Below are 15,487 nucleotides of genomic sequence, written 5' to 3'. Positions count from 1 at the left end.
GCAATGGATGATTAAAATGAAATAGTAATAAGGGGCTGCTACACATATCAGACAGAGCCATAGACTGAGATCTAGGAAAGACAAGAAGATTAGAACCTATTGTTGAAAGTTTGGGTTGATTTTCTAAGACTGAGCAGGTGGTTCATCTTGGTCCATTGACTCTAATTTAGACAAGCAGGATCTATTCTGAATCAGGTAGTGATGCAAGAGCATTGGTCTAGTTCTTATTGGTTGAGCATTTTTTTAGTGGAACTGCTTGAGATTTTTTCTGTGTTTGATTGTTTAGCATTATGGTTTTGGGTTTATTCCCTTGTATTCATGGTCGTTCTTGTATTTGAGTTTCATAGCTTTTGGCTTTGTTTCTAGTAAGATGTGGATTTCGCTATTGTCCCGGTTGATGTGTTCTTACCGGTTAGCCTGGTTGTATGTTGAGCAAAGATGATTTTGGGTTGCGGTTGATCTCTGTGACTTGCAGATCATTAGAGGTATTGCTTGGGTCCTTGGTTGGTATTCTTGGAAGCTTGTGCATCATTTTGTGTCTTGGAAATTGTTCTTAAGTGATTGAGCCGGCATGTTACCATTGCACATTTCATGAACCAGTTGGTCTTTGGGCCGACTTGATTAACTTGTAATTATTTGTGGGCGGTATATATATGGAGGTTTGTGAATCATTTGGATATAGAAGTCACATCAACAAAGTTAGAAGATTGAAGACAAAGCATTGAGATAGAGCGAAGATGTAGAACTAGCAAGATTCTAATCCTGTAGGACTGAGGTCGGAAGGCTGAGGTTCGGATTAGGAAAGAACAGGTAGATTGTTACTGGAGGCTGATTTGTTATGAGGATGATCTACGGATCTTGTAATTGCACTGTGAGCATTGTTTGTATCCTATGCCTGAGTATAGTTCCAGTTAAGCTCAATATCAGATGACAATCCAGAATGAAGATTGAACTACAAGAATAACATCTCCTATGCCTGAGCATAGTTCCAGTTAAGCTCAATACTAGAGGCCTAAAACCTATTCCACAGACCTAGCTCGATCACCAATGATCGACCAAATCCTCTGCTCAATGAATATTACATTATTCACTCGCATATAATTCTATATCCCTTACATTGTATTCCATACCATGATCTACAATGAGATCTTACATCATATTTATACCAACCTGAGATCTAAACAATTAGGTCAGCCACCTAAAGGATAATACAATAAGTTCATAACATAAACCCATAATCAAATGATCAACTAAATTAGCTTAGGTCAAAAAAAAATTTACACCAATCCTTAAATCTTGTCGATAACTGACCAAGAACATCCTCCAACATGTTACAAATATCGATCCATAACCTAGATAAACCTAGACCCAATTTAGGTCCACACACACTAAAGCAATGATCCCAATCATCTAAGTCTTGAACACGATCACCATCAGCATCTTGAATGTCCACTAGAAGCCACACCAACACCACTTATGCATAACATTAAATATCTTCAACAAAGCTCTACCAATGAAACCCTCAACGGAACAACAAACCAAGCTTACTAGCATATAGGATAGCATCCGATCACCAAATCAAAACCAATTGACTAAACATGAATCTGAGTAGCATGAATAAGCCAATTCCATAACCTAAATATACCGAAGCATACTGGATCATGATCTAATCCAACCAGAAACCAAACAATCTACCGGGACTAGAAAGGATATCGGTAAACAACCAAAGTAGCTAGTGTTGTCATCAATGACAAACATTAATGCAACACATAGTCAATTCCTCCAAATGGCCAACATTTTTTCCCTTTCCAGGTTTCCATGTAAAAATTTTGGTGTTATGGTTTTGCGCTTGTGTTTATTGAGTTTTTGCTCTTTAATTTTATTCATTTGCATCAAGTGGTTTAAGAATCAGTTCAAGAAAGTTGAAAATTGCAGAACACTGATTCACCTCCCCCTTCTTAGTGTTCATTGATTCCAATAGATAAGTGGTCGAAAATGAGCTATATTTTTTTATGTGTCATGGGGATTCTCATATGGCTCGTGAATTTTCTTCCTAATCAATTTTTATAAACCAAAAAAATTAAAAAATATATGTCGATGGTCCCTTGGTGTGCTAGTGAAGCTTAATGGTTATTAATGTGCTCAATATTGATCAACCGTTAGTAATTGCAAGTCCCCAAAACCATAAGGGTTGAGGCTAGGATTATGCCTCAAACAACTTCTGGGCAATGGATACCCCTCAATAATTAGCTCCCAGTCAAAGACATTTCATTGTAAGGTTCATGCTCTCATATTCATTATTTTTTATAATTTAATTTCTAAGCATTAATATATTTTTTAAGATGTTAATGTCTTTATATTTTTAATCTTTATAAAGATGTTTTATTGTGTTTCTCATTTATGCGAATGAAGGTTTAACTTCTTCTCCCTTTTCATTACTAGCTAATTTTTAGATTAGTGTGGTATACATTTATTTCCTTATGCATTTGACTAAACATAATTTAGATAGGAAGCTTTGACAAAGCTATTGAGTTGTAGAAGCAAGAGGTAGAAATGTGAGCGCTTCTTGTGGGATTATTAAATTACTAGATACTATGTGTGGATCATATGGAAATAGAATGGGATTCAATAATTACTACCACTGTTGTTCAAAGTAAAAAATCAATGAATTGAAAGATCGACAAAATGTTATCATAAGTCTAACCCATTTTTGGATTCCCTAATTGATTTTTCAATTCAATATGTCTATAGGAAAGGTAATGGCAAGGTAGATTTTTCTTTGAAATTATGTAGTCGGCGTGGCGAAAAGAGTGTATCATAATAATGATCCCAATAGATACAATACATTTCAATCCTTAATCAAGCTACAATTTATGATTGCATACTTTGATATGACCAATGGGATTAAGTAGCAATATTATGGAAACATTCTAAAGGCCCGGATGTTAGATATTTTTTGCTTCATTTTTGTTTCCTTCACAATTTTTTGTCATTCCTCTCTTTGCTTCTTATGTCATAGATATGAATGTGCTTCTAGTAGGGAAGGTTTGATAGATGTCTTTCCTTTAGAAATGATTTCAGAGATTCGGCTAATCTAAAGGTTTTCAAGTCCAATTTTGGTTTTTCTTTTCATGATATCTATTAGATCCTAAAAGATGATTTTATTCTATCTACGTGTCATTATGTAGTGAAGTCCAATATTGCTTCAATGTTTGTAGGATCTCTAGAGGCATTGGTGAACAAAAAGTGGTTATCTACAAAATTGTAAGTATTGTCGCCTTACTAGCTAAGAACCAATTGTTGGGTGGTTTTCAAAATATCTTACAATTTCATACCTCACTATGGGACTTCCTCTTGTGCCATGTTCTCATGGTGCACCTTTGGTTTCATCGCATCCCTTCCTCATTTTGGGTTGTGCATATAGAAATCTTGCAAGAAAGTGTGATGTAGAAGAGCATTAATTTCCTTCGCAGTGTTTGGGTATGACAAATTATAGTGGCATGTCTTGGATGCTCTCTTTGACAAGTGAAAGTACAGATGATGGTGAGTATTGAGGTAATTGTCTTTTTGCTACTATTTTCTATAAAGTTTTTTTCCTTTTTAATTTTCCTCATAGTATAGGTTGATCTTTATGTTTAATTAATTTAGTGTAGGGCCTCATGTAGCTATTTTGTAGAGTTGTGGTCCCATAAATATTTAATCCTTCTTGTTTATCTTTAACATAATGTCACGAATACTATTAATAATATTTGTGCAAATAAAATTTGGAGGAAAATGTTAAAAAAGAGGGTAAGAAATTTGTGGAGGCACATGCCATTTTTGTCAATTTGCCTCTCACTTTTTTTTTTCATAGTTGCTAAACTAAAATAGGGAAACATTGTTTTTTTATAATAAAAACTCTCGTTGCTCAAATTTAAGTACAAAACACACTTAAGTAGCTGCATGAGTACATAAGATTAAATAATTTATTTGGTACATATTAACTGAATTATAGAAATACCATATTTCTTAATTGAACATATTAATATAATTTTCATATACTTTTAACATAATGAATTAGATTCCAAGATGGTAATCTATTGACCAAGACACTGTTGGATAGTGGAAATGGAATTAGTAATTCCAATAATGCAATTGCAGTTTCTAGAGATAGATTCTAAATTAGATTTTTAGTGGTTTTGGTAAATTTTCATAGAAATTTCCTTATTGATAATGTAACTTCTATTTAAAAGTAAATCCTGATGTAATAGATATTGAATATATATAAATTTATTGACACAAACACATATTACTGTGTTTTGATTCTTATAAATGTGATCACCACAGAGGACTCTATGTCCCTACTGCCACTTTAAAAATTATTATTATATTTAATAATAATTAGCTAAAAAACAATGCACGTTTAACAAATACAGCATTGTTTTTATAAATCTATCTCACGTGCTGTTATAATATAATTCTTTAGGATCAGTTTGTTTATGCAATAGAATAATACTTTTCTTAACCTGTGTGTTCTTTATCAGTTGATATAAAGTAAAATTCTGCATTGCGTGATAACTATTGAATGCGTTTATTTAGCGTACTCAATCCCTGACAAGACTACTAATGGGTTGTGGAAATTTGAATACCCACTTTTGTTACAGTGATCTGGGAAAACCTGTACTGAATATATTCCAGTCAGCAATCAAATATAATTGCATTTTGGCATAAATAATATATTCCAGTCATTTCATAGTGCCTTAATTTGGATATTGAGATAATTGCCTCCACACTCGTTGAGAAGCATAATTAGGTATTTGAAGTTGACTGATCATATGTTTTACTTGTGTGGTAAAGTAAATATCTTTAAGTACAGTGTGGGGCAGTCGCAGAGAATGAAACATATGATGGACCTTCTTCAGAAAACCCTAATCAAACTGGTGGGCAATACATTTGGGGGCCAGGTTTTAGCTCTTCCTTACTCCTTAGTTCTTTAAATAGATGGAATAAACCTCTGAGAGGATAAATACCCTCTGACACATCCAAGTGTTCAAGGACTGCATCAAGTTGAGTTGTACACACAGAATAGTTTCACTAAAGTTGAGTTGTCATACAGGTCCATAATATTCTATACAAAGGCAAAAGAAACGAGATGGGCAGCAATATGGGCTCTTTCCAAAGGTAGATTCTACCGTTGAGCAAGGTGAATCTAAATAAAGAGAAGTGAGAAAACATAGGAAAAAGAAAAATGAAAACAAGAGAAGCCAAACATTGTATAAATGGTAAAGAATAAGGGAGAAATGGAGTAAATGGAAAATAAATGAACAAGGACTGAAGGGTTTTTATTTATGTTTTGTAGGTATTTAGATGGTGGTGAATCCAAATCTTTTTTAAAAAAATAATATAATTCAGATGAAACTTCAACATTTATGTCATAGAAGGTCATTCATTTATGACTCAGTGAATTAAATAACTATATTTGAAAAGAAATCTACAACCTGGTTAAGTTCTCTATGGCAATATCCTGTTCCATATCTTCAAAAATAATCAAAGAAATTATTGATATAGTCAATGATGTATTCTAGATACCAAACTATGGTAGACCTATGTGATTACACAACAATGACATCTATCCATTAATTAGAATGCACTTTAATCATATTTGATCATATATATTAATTAATTTGAAAATCAGAATAATATATTTTTTTAATTAATTAATAAATAGAATCAAAAGTACATTTTGATTGCTGAATAGACAAATGTCACACTAATATTTTATTTTTATAAACGTGATCACCACATAAGACTGGTCCCTACTGCCATTCTAAAAAGATATTAGAAATACAACATTGTATTTATAAATCTATCTCATTTTCTGTTCTTTATCAGTTGATCTAAAGTAAAATTCTGCTTTGCATGATGACTATTGTATGTGTTTATTTAGCGTAATCAATTCCTGACAAGACTACTAATGGGGGTGTGGAATCAAAGGAAATTTGAATACCCACTTTTGTTACAGTGATCTGGGAAAAGCTCTACTGAATATATTCTACTGAGCAAGCAAATATAATTGCATTTTGTCCAACACAACTAATATATTCTACTCAGCATATATAACTAATATATTCCTGTCATTTCATATCATTCGCAGGCATAATTAGGTATTTGAACATGCCTGATTGTACGTTTTAGTTGTGTTAGAAATTTCTGTCTTTAAAGTAAATATGTAAGAGGAGATATTACTCTTATTGTTATTTCTGTTTAGAGTTTTTCCATATGTAACGTGAAGATAAGCATGAATGATGCAAGGATGGCGTGTAGTTGAAGACTGTGTGGAGTCAAGCAAATCATGCTTTTTGATTTTGTTTAAATGTGCTACGTAAACTGTTGTTTAGATAAAACAGTTTTTTCTTTGTTTTTTAAGCTTTTTAGATTTGATTTTATGTTTTATTCTGATCTGTAAAGATCAGATCGCTCTCCTATTGATTAGAGACTATGTAATTATTCTTTCTATGTTTTTTTAAAGATATTTCTTCAGTTTAGTTTTTTTGTTTGTTAAATTAATAATCTTTCATTTGGTATCAGAGCAGGTTGTAGAATTTTTTGATTGTGCATGTAGTCTCCCGATGGCTAATGGAAAGGATTTAGCATTTCAGCTTCCATTATTTACTGGAGAAAACTATGATTATTGGAGTATCAAGATGAAGACCCTACTTTTATCCCAAGATCTCTGGGAATTTGTGGAAGGTGGATATACAAAACTTGTTGATTAGAATACATTCAATACATGGCCACCACAACAGAAAAGTTAGCTGAAAGAAGATAAAAAGAAGGATAACAAAACTCTTTTCACCATTCAATCTACCTTGGATGTTTCAATTTTTCCTCAAATAATTGGTAAGACTTCAAACTTTTTGAAGAGAATTTGAAAATTTGAGAATGAAAGAATTTGAGTCCATTCATGAATTTATTGGTAGAACTCAAGGTATTGTGAATCAGCTTAGGACTCAAGGAGAAACTATATCAGATCAGAAAATTGTAGAAAAACTTTTGAGGTCTCTTCCTCCTAAATTTGATCCAGCAGTAATTGTTATTGAAGAAAGTAAAGATCTAACTACTTTCAAAGTTGCAGAATTAATTGGTTCTTTGCAGTCTCATGAAGAGAGCATGTAGCATTCTATGGAAAGTTTTGTTCAAGCTTTCCAGTCTTCTATGAATATTGAGGAAAAATCCAAATCTCCTCCCTCTCATACTGCTAAATTTCAAGGTGAATCTTCTAGTAATAATAGAGGAAGAGGTAGAGGAAGAGGACGAGGAAATAATAGAGGAAGAGGTAGAAGTTTTGTTGATAAAAGGAGTATACAATGCAGATATTGTGAAAGATATGGGCACTATGAATCTAAGTGCAGGAAGAAGAAATCTGACTTGAATAAGTCAAGAGCTAGTTATGCAGAAGAGTCTTTTGACGTAAAAAAATTCTACATTCTTTGCATGCAATTTGGCAAAAGAACCACAAGAGGATGTCTGGTTCTTGGACAGTGGTTGTTCAAATCACATGACAAGTAAATTTGATTTCTTTGTCAAATTAGATAATTCAATAAGGAGTAAAGTTAAATTTGGAGATGATAAGGAGGTTGATGTAATGGGAAAAGGTACCCTTGTAGTCAAGACTAAGGAAGGAGATACTACAAATATCCATAATACTTTCTTTATGCCAGAATTACAACATAGTCTTTTGAGTATAGGACAACTTTTAGAAAATAACTATAAAGTTGTATTTGAAGATATCTGCTGCAAATTTTTTGATAAATCTAATAATCATCATCTTGTAGCAAAGACTTATATGACAGAGAATAGATTGTTTCCTCTCAAATTTGGTTTCTAGTAAGTTGCATGCACTAAAATCAACCATAGATGATGCATGGTTATGACATCAATGATATGGTCATCTAAATTTTCAAGGGCTAACTTTGTTGAATAAGAAGAATATGGTGAGAGGTCTTCCTCCAATCAAGGCAAAAGAAGAAGTTTGTTCAGGGTGTGCACTTGGCAAACATCACCGAGATAGTTTTTCGGTGGGCAAATCTTGGAGAGCCAAATCTCCTCTAGAGCTTGTGCCTGTTGACATTTGTGGTGATATGCAAGAGCCATCATTGGGTAAGAACCTTTATTTTTTGGCATGCATTGATGATTACTTTTTCCACACTTGGGTTTATTTTTTAAAGAAAAAATCTGAAGCCTTTGCATGCTTCAAGAATTTTAAAGCACTGGCTGAAAAACAAAGCGGGTATCCTCTCAAAATACTCATAACAGACAGAGAGGGAGAGTTTACTTCTAATGAGTTTGTTGATTATTGTGCTAAAAATGGTATCCAGAGACAACTTACTATCGCATATACACCTTAGCAAAATGGTATTGCTGAAGAAAGAACCGTACCATTATGGAAATGGTACGAAGCATGTTGCAAACAAAAAATCTTCCAAATAGTTTTTGGGGAGAAGCAGTTGCAACTACATTATATATTCTCAACCATAGTCCCACGAAAGCAATTCAAAATCTGACTCCAAAGGAACCCTAGAGTGGTCACAAGCCTTCAGTGGCTCATCTTCATATCTTTGGATGCTTGGCATATGTGCATATTCCAGATCAAAAGGAGAAGAAGTTTGATGCCAAATCCCAATTTTGTATCTTTGTGGGCTACTCTACTGCAACTAAAGGCTACGGATTGTATAATCTGATGTCACGTACCGTATTTTTGATATTGTGTTATTTAGAGATATAATGTAGGTTTTTATTTATGAATTGAAATTGAAATAGATATGAGCATTCATTTTGATGATAATTCAGTTGTATACAATTAATAGGAAATGATGTATGCATTTTATTCATGCAATATGTAATTCGATATCTAGTATTATCTTAATTGGGGATCGTCAATGCTGATGAATTATTGAGTGCAAGTGATGTAGGGACATGTGACCAAAGTTGAAGGTGAGAACATGACTCAGGTAAAGTTGTTTTTAACTTATGACTTCGGTAGACTAGGGAAATCTCACACACCACAATAGAAAAAATTGTTTGTGCAAATATGACTTTGTCAAGGCATCATTGTTTGAATTGTGACTTCGTTGATGCTTATTTTAAATTGAAATGATTTGAGTAAAAATTAGTCGTTACGTTGATTGCATATTTGAAAATGTCCAATAGTTGAAAAATTAGGGTTAATTAATTAGTGAGTTAACTTTTTTATTAAATTTGATTTAGAATGCAAACTTTATGTCGACATGATTTCAATGGTATGAAGTTGATTATTGTTTTGTTCATTGGAAATTGAGTATTATGGTCTCATCAATTAAGAAAATGTATGTAGTTCATATGCATAAAATTATGCATGTATATATATTATCTTGTTTATATTTTTGCCTTTTTATAAATGAAATCGAACGTTATTTATATATGTATATACATATATCTACACACACACACACAGATATATATATATATATATATATATATATATATATATATATATATATATATATATATATATATCTGTGTGTGTGTCACGTACCGTATTTTTGATAATGTGTTATTTAGAGATATAATGTAGGTTTTTATTTATAAATTGAAATTGAAACAGATATGAGCATTCATTTTGATGATAATTTAGTTGTATACAAATAATAAGAAATAATGTATGCATTTTATTCATGCAATATGTAATTCGATATCTAGTATTATCTTAATTGGGGATCGTCAATGCTGAAGAATTATTGAGTGCAAGTGATGGAGGGATAGGTGAACAAAGTTGAAGGCGAGAACATGGCTCTGGTAGAGTTGTTTTTTAACTTATGACTTCGGTAGACTAGGGGAATCTCACACACCAAAATAGAAAAAATTGTTTGTGCAAATATGACTTTGTCAAGGCATCATTGTTTGAAATGTGACTTCGTCGATGCTTATTTTAAATTGAAATGATTTGAGTAAAAATTAGTCATTACGTTGACTGCATATTTGAAAATGTCCAATAGTTGAAAAATTAGGGTTAATTAATTAGCGAGTTAACATTTTTATTAAGTCTTATTTAAAATGCAAACTTTATGTCAACATGATTTCAATGGTATGAAGTTGATTATTGTTTTGTTCGTTGGAAACTGAGTACTATGGTCTCGTCGATTAAGAAATTGTATGGATATGCATAAAATTCGATGATTGTTTATAAGTTATGTTATATATTTGAAAGCGATTAAATTAATCTTGTGAATTCGAAATGATAGGTTTATAATTACGCATGTAAATATATTATCTTGTTTATATTTTTACCTTTTTATAAATGAAACCAAACGTTATATATATATGTACACACACACACACACACACACACACACACATATTTATATACTATTAATTTATTAAATATCTTAAAAGTTTTAATTAGGTTTTCTTTATATTTAACATTTAATAATAAATTGAATGCAATGTATATATTATTTAATATAATATTGTTTATTTAATTTAACATGTTTATGCATTAAATAGTAAAAGGTGGCGGATTGGTTATCAACTGTTAGAAGTTGATAGTCGATCTGGAGTCAATTCCTCGAACACAGTGGCTCGTGACCTTTGTGGGGAGGAAGGCAACATGGCACATAGTGCCATGGCTAACTAAAACCGCAGACTACTTCCTTATCAACACGATGACAGTAGTCGACTCCTTGTTTCCACGGTGATAGCCATGAAATAGTTCCATCTATGGGTTGTAACCTGTGGGAGGGAGGATTTAACAGGCACGTGGTGCCATGGAGGTTAAGTTTGAAAACTGTAGACTCCATGATAATGGAGGAGAAGACCAATGATTTCCACTACTCGAGGTCAATCACTACAGAAGATGTTACTTAGCTTCCACCTCTCTGAGACGTGTAGACTAGAGAGATCAGTAAACTGGTAGCACAATGGAAAAATGAAGACATGGAATAGTTAAAGCTTTACACCTGTCGAAATGCAAAAGAGACTTCAAATTGATAGCAATAATCAAGCCTTAGACGTAGGAGATATCATAGGGAAATATAGAATAAATAAAGGCATAGGTTTGATAGGAAAGGGAGGAGAAAAAGATAGAAAATAACAGAGGAGCAAATAGAAAGATATTAAGTTAGAATTATAGAGAGAAAGAGAGAGAGTTATTTTAGAGAAGAGATAGAAGGAGAATAGAAGATCGGTGAGAAATTTTGAGCCATCAAGGAAGACGTAGACCCATTTAGAGGAGGCACAATAGAGTTCATTCCAAACCAGTTTCAAGCGTAAAAGAGGTAGGAATTTTATTTCATTTTGGTTAGTTTGCAATAAGGAAAGTTAGTGAATTAAAGTTATGGTTGTAGCATAGGATTCCTTTTATGAAATTTCATGTTTTGTTTGTTTTATTGAATATGTTTTATTATTCCTTGAATAGATAAAGAAAGAAATCATTAGGTGGAATATATATTGAAATAGTTAAGATATGCAATTTATTGTTTAAAAGTAGTGAATATCGTCAATGGATTAGGATAGATTTTAAACTAAAGAATGTGTAATCAAACTTTACTCAATTATATGAAAGAAAATCATACTTGTGCTACACCTTCTTCTTACTTTGTATTTATTCGAATATTTTTTATGAAATTATATTTGTTTTTCAAATTATGAAAGATTGTATTCATTTAGGTGAAAGTAATGAAATAGAGTTTAATTTTTGAAAGTGATAGGGAAGATGTTATATCAATTAGTCAAATGATTGTATTCTTAAAATGTGTTCTTGTTTGTGGGAACCAAGCTATGGATAGGCTTGTGTATAGAAAGTTACCTTCCGAGACGAGTGCCGAATATGGAATCTTAGAGAGAATAGTTACTTTTTCCAACTATTTATTTTTGCTATGCATGGCATTATACTCTGTCGAATAATGAATTGAATTATACATAGAAATAGATGGAATTTTTTATTTTATGCTCTCTACCATATCCTTGCATGATAATGCTTGTTTCTTACAAGAATTAGGAAAAATATAAATGCTTGTATCATCTAGGCACACACCAGATTCCCTCTTGTCTTTCAAATTCTTTGGTTAAAATAATTCATGCAGGGTCGGGTATTCTTGATTGACCAAGAATTCTGGGGGAGCGTAAGCTTCAAGGTTGGGTAGAAAAAGCACCTGAATCTTGTTCTTGTCTTCATTTGATGGACTGAAAGGAAGTGAATCAGATTGGAGATCGACAGATGTATCTCACTTTCTTTATATTTGTATATTACTTAAGGCAATATGAAAGCCTAAGTAGGGTATAATGATATGTAATGAGAAATTTGTACCTTCCATTTTACTTAAAAATTGTATTTAACTCTTTGATATCTATGATTGTTTTATCAACTTATTAAACTTGCTTTATATTATCTATGAAATAGACTTTTTAATTGACCTATGAGTTTATTTATGAATAAAGAGTAGATTATCTTTATAGATTAATTTACATCTTTATAGTTTGGTATTAGAGACATAGGTTGTATAAACACTAAGACCTATGAGTCACTTCGCAAGTTGAATTTGGAGAATAATAGTTTTGTGTTGAAACTTACAGAGATGGTGTGAACAAAACAGACGGCTCGTAAGTCAGTAGCTGGGTATGTTCACTATTTGAGGGTCAAGAAGGATCCTATATCTCCTGTCATACCTGTTATGGATAGCCATCCAAGTGGAGGATGGATCAGTGAGGAGGAAAATGTTCCTCCCATAGTAAAACCAATTTCTGAAGAGAAAGAAAGTGTTGAGATAGGAGTAGGCCCTACTGAATCACTCGATGAAAAGACTATCCCTATAGAGGAAGAGGAGCCTGAGTTAGAATATTCTCCAATTAGGCCAATTGTGATTAGTTCCGATGAGTCAGAGGAATATTCTCCATTGAGTGATAATGAATCTGAGGGATATACCCCACACAGTGATGATGAGTTTGAAGGTTATACCCCCTAAGTTATAGTGAGTTCGAAGGATATACTCCCATGACTCCGCCAAAAGAGTGATGTATTATGTAATAACACTTTTATTATCAATAAATAAAGATGTCTTTCTTTCTATAATAAATTTGAGTTGAATGTTATGTTTTTCTATGATGATAAATATGTACTTTGGACCTTAGTTTATATTATAAACTTGGATGAAATAGATTTGCAAATTATCTAGACTATGTCTTATTATAGTTCTATATTGTTTCATTCCTATAGTAAATATGGATATTAATATCTATAGTTATATTATAAGGGTATATTTTAGGGAGCATTGATTAAATAGAAGTTATGGAAATCATAACTTTGCAAATATTCTTCTTTTTCGCTAAGAAATATTAACATTTCCCTAATGCAGAAATTGTTGAATAACAATGGCCTCAAGGACCACAAGGGCTGGGTCTAGTAATGGAAATGACAAACTGGACCAAATCCTTGATTTACTGAACCAGCGGAGTTCTAGAATGAATGGACTCAAGCAAGAGATTCGAAGGGTCGGAGAAGTCTGACATGAAGCTCCAAGAGTTGAAGAGCAATCAGATAACCAAGCAAGGATTGAAGAAGAGTTGGCTAAGGACTTGAAAAGAATAGCCCCACCAAAGTTTGATGGAAAAAATATTGGTGATGGTGCAGAGGAATGGGTGATAGAAATGGAAAAGTATTTTGGTCTCCACAACATGTCCAACGAAACCAAGGCAGTTTGGGCTGCTTACCAGCTTTTTGGCGAAGCTGCTACTTGGTGGGATAATGAAAAGTCTGAAAGGAATTTGCAACCAAGAGATATCACTTGGGAATTGTTCTTGCAATCCTTTAGGAAGAGGTGGCTTCCTCAATTATTCTTTGATAAGAAGATGACTGAATTTCAGAACCTAACACAAGGTGACATGTCGGCAACTCAATACTGGGAGAAGTTTACCAACCTCCTTAAGTATGTTTCGTAATATCAGATGGATGACCGATTTTGCATCCGAAAGTTCATCTTGGGTTCGAGAACTCATATAGGAGCAGAAGTGGATATTCATAATCCACTGAATATGGAAGAGGTATTTGAGAAAGCGACCAAGAAAGAGCAGAAGTTGCAACAGTTGGGGAACTTCCGTAAAAATGTGAATAATAGACCGAATTTTGGAAATAGGAATTTCCAAAGGAACAACAACGGCAAAAATCGACAAATAAGGAATATAAAGAGGGGACCCAACACTCAGGAAAGAGGAAGAGTGAATCGGGATGGTAACAAGAGAGCAAATAATAACACCAATTCCTAACAGAATTTGGACAGAGGTAGGTCAGATGGCCATTCCGGACCTAGGGACGGCTATTACAACTATGGAGGGAATCATTATGCCTCAAATTTTCCACAACGTACCCCTTCACAAAGAGGAGAAAATCAGCAAGGAGCCTCTCAACACCAGATTCACGCTGCAGTCGACAACCGTCAAGCTGATTTCCAAGCCTCACCTATTCAGATGACGGGTAAGCTTTTTGGGCAATTAGTTTCAATTTTAATAGATACAGGAGCTACTGAATGCTTTATTGATCCTAAAGTAGTTTCTAGAATATTTGTTAGACCTGGTTATATTTCAAATGCATGGATGGTCCAATATGGAAATCGAGCAGAACAGAGGGTAGATACTTGTCTAGTTTGCAGTGAACTAGAACTTTCCAGTTTCCAAACCCATGTTAACCTTTTTGTGGCACCATTAGGATCATCTTATGTGGTCTTAGGTATCAACTAGTTAACTGAGCATAAAGCCATAGTTAACTGTGAGGATAAAATCATCAGTTGTATCGATGATTTTGGGAATTCTGTTGAAATTTTGGGTCTCAAAAGCCTCTTGAATTGAGACACATTTCGGCAATGCAACTCAAGAAGGCCCAAAGGAAAGGATGTTCCATTATTGCTGTCATGGTAAATGATTTGGATAATGTTGAGAAAATCCCTAAGGATTATCCTATCCTTGCAAAGTTCCTAGATGTATTTCCAGAAGACCTTACCAAGTTACCACCTAAGAGAGAGTTTGATTTTTCTATAGAACTCTTACCGGGAATGAAGCCACAATCTAAGGCTCCATATAGAATGACAAAAATAGAACTGTATGAGCCTAAGGCTCAATTGCAAGAATTTCTTAGGCAAGGATTTATTAGACCTAGTGTATCCCAGTGGGGTGCACCAGTGATCTTCATAAAGAAGAAAGATGGCACTTTAAGGTTATGCATTGATTATAGGATGTTGAATAAAGTGACTATCAAAAATAGATATCCTTTGCCTAGAATAGATGAATTGTTTGACCAAATGAAAGGTGCAACGGTATTCTCCAAAATTGATCTTCTATCAGGATATCACCAATTAAGGATTAAAGATGAAGATATTCCTAAGACTGCATTCCGAACATGGTATAGGCACTATGAATTCATAGTCGTACCATTTGGTTTAACCAATGCCTCAAAAACATTCATGAACCTCATAAACAATATTTT

Source organism: Cryptomeria japonica, chromosome 1 (genome assembly GCF_030272615.1).
Source record: "Cryptomeria japonica chromosome 1, Sugi_1.0, whole genome shotgun sequence".
NCBI lineage: Eukaryota > Viridiplantae > Streptophyta > Pinopsida > Cupressales > Cupressaceae > Cryptomeria > Cryptomeria japonica.
The sequence above is the reverse complement of the archived record's forward strand: the minus strand, read 5'-3'. Positions refer to the sequence as shown.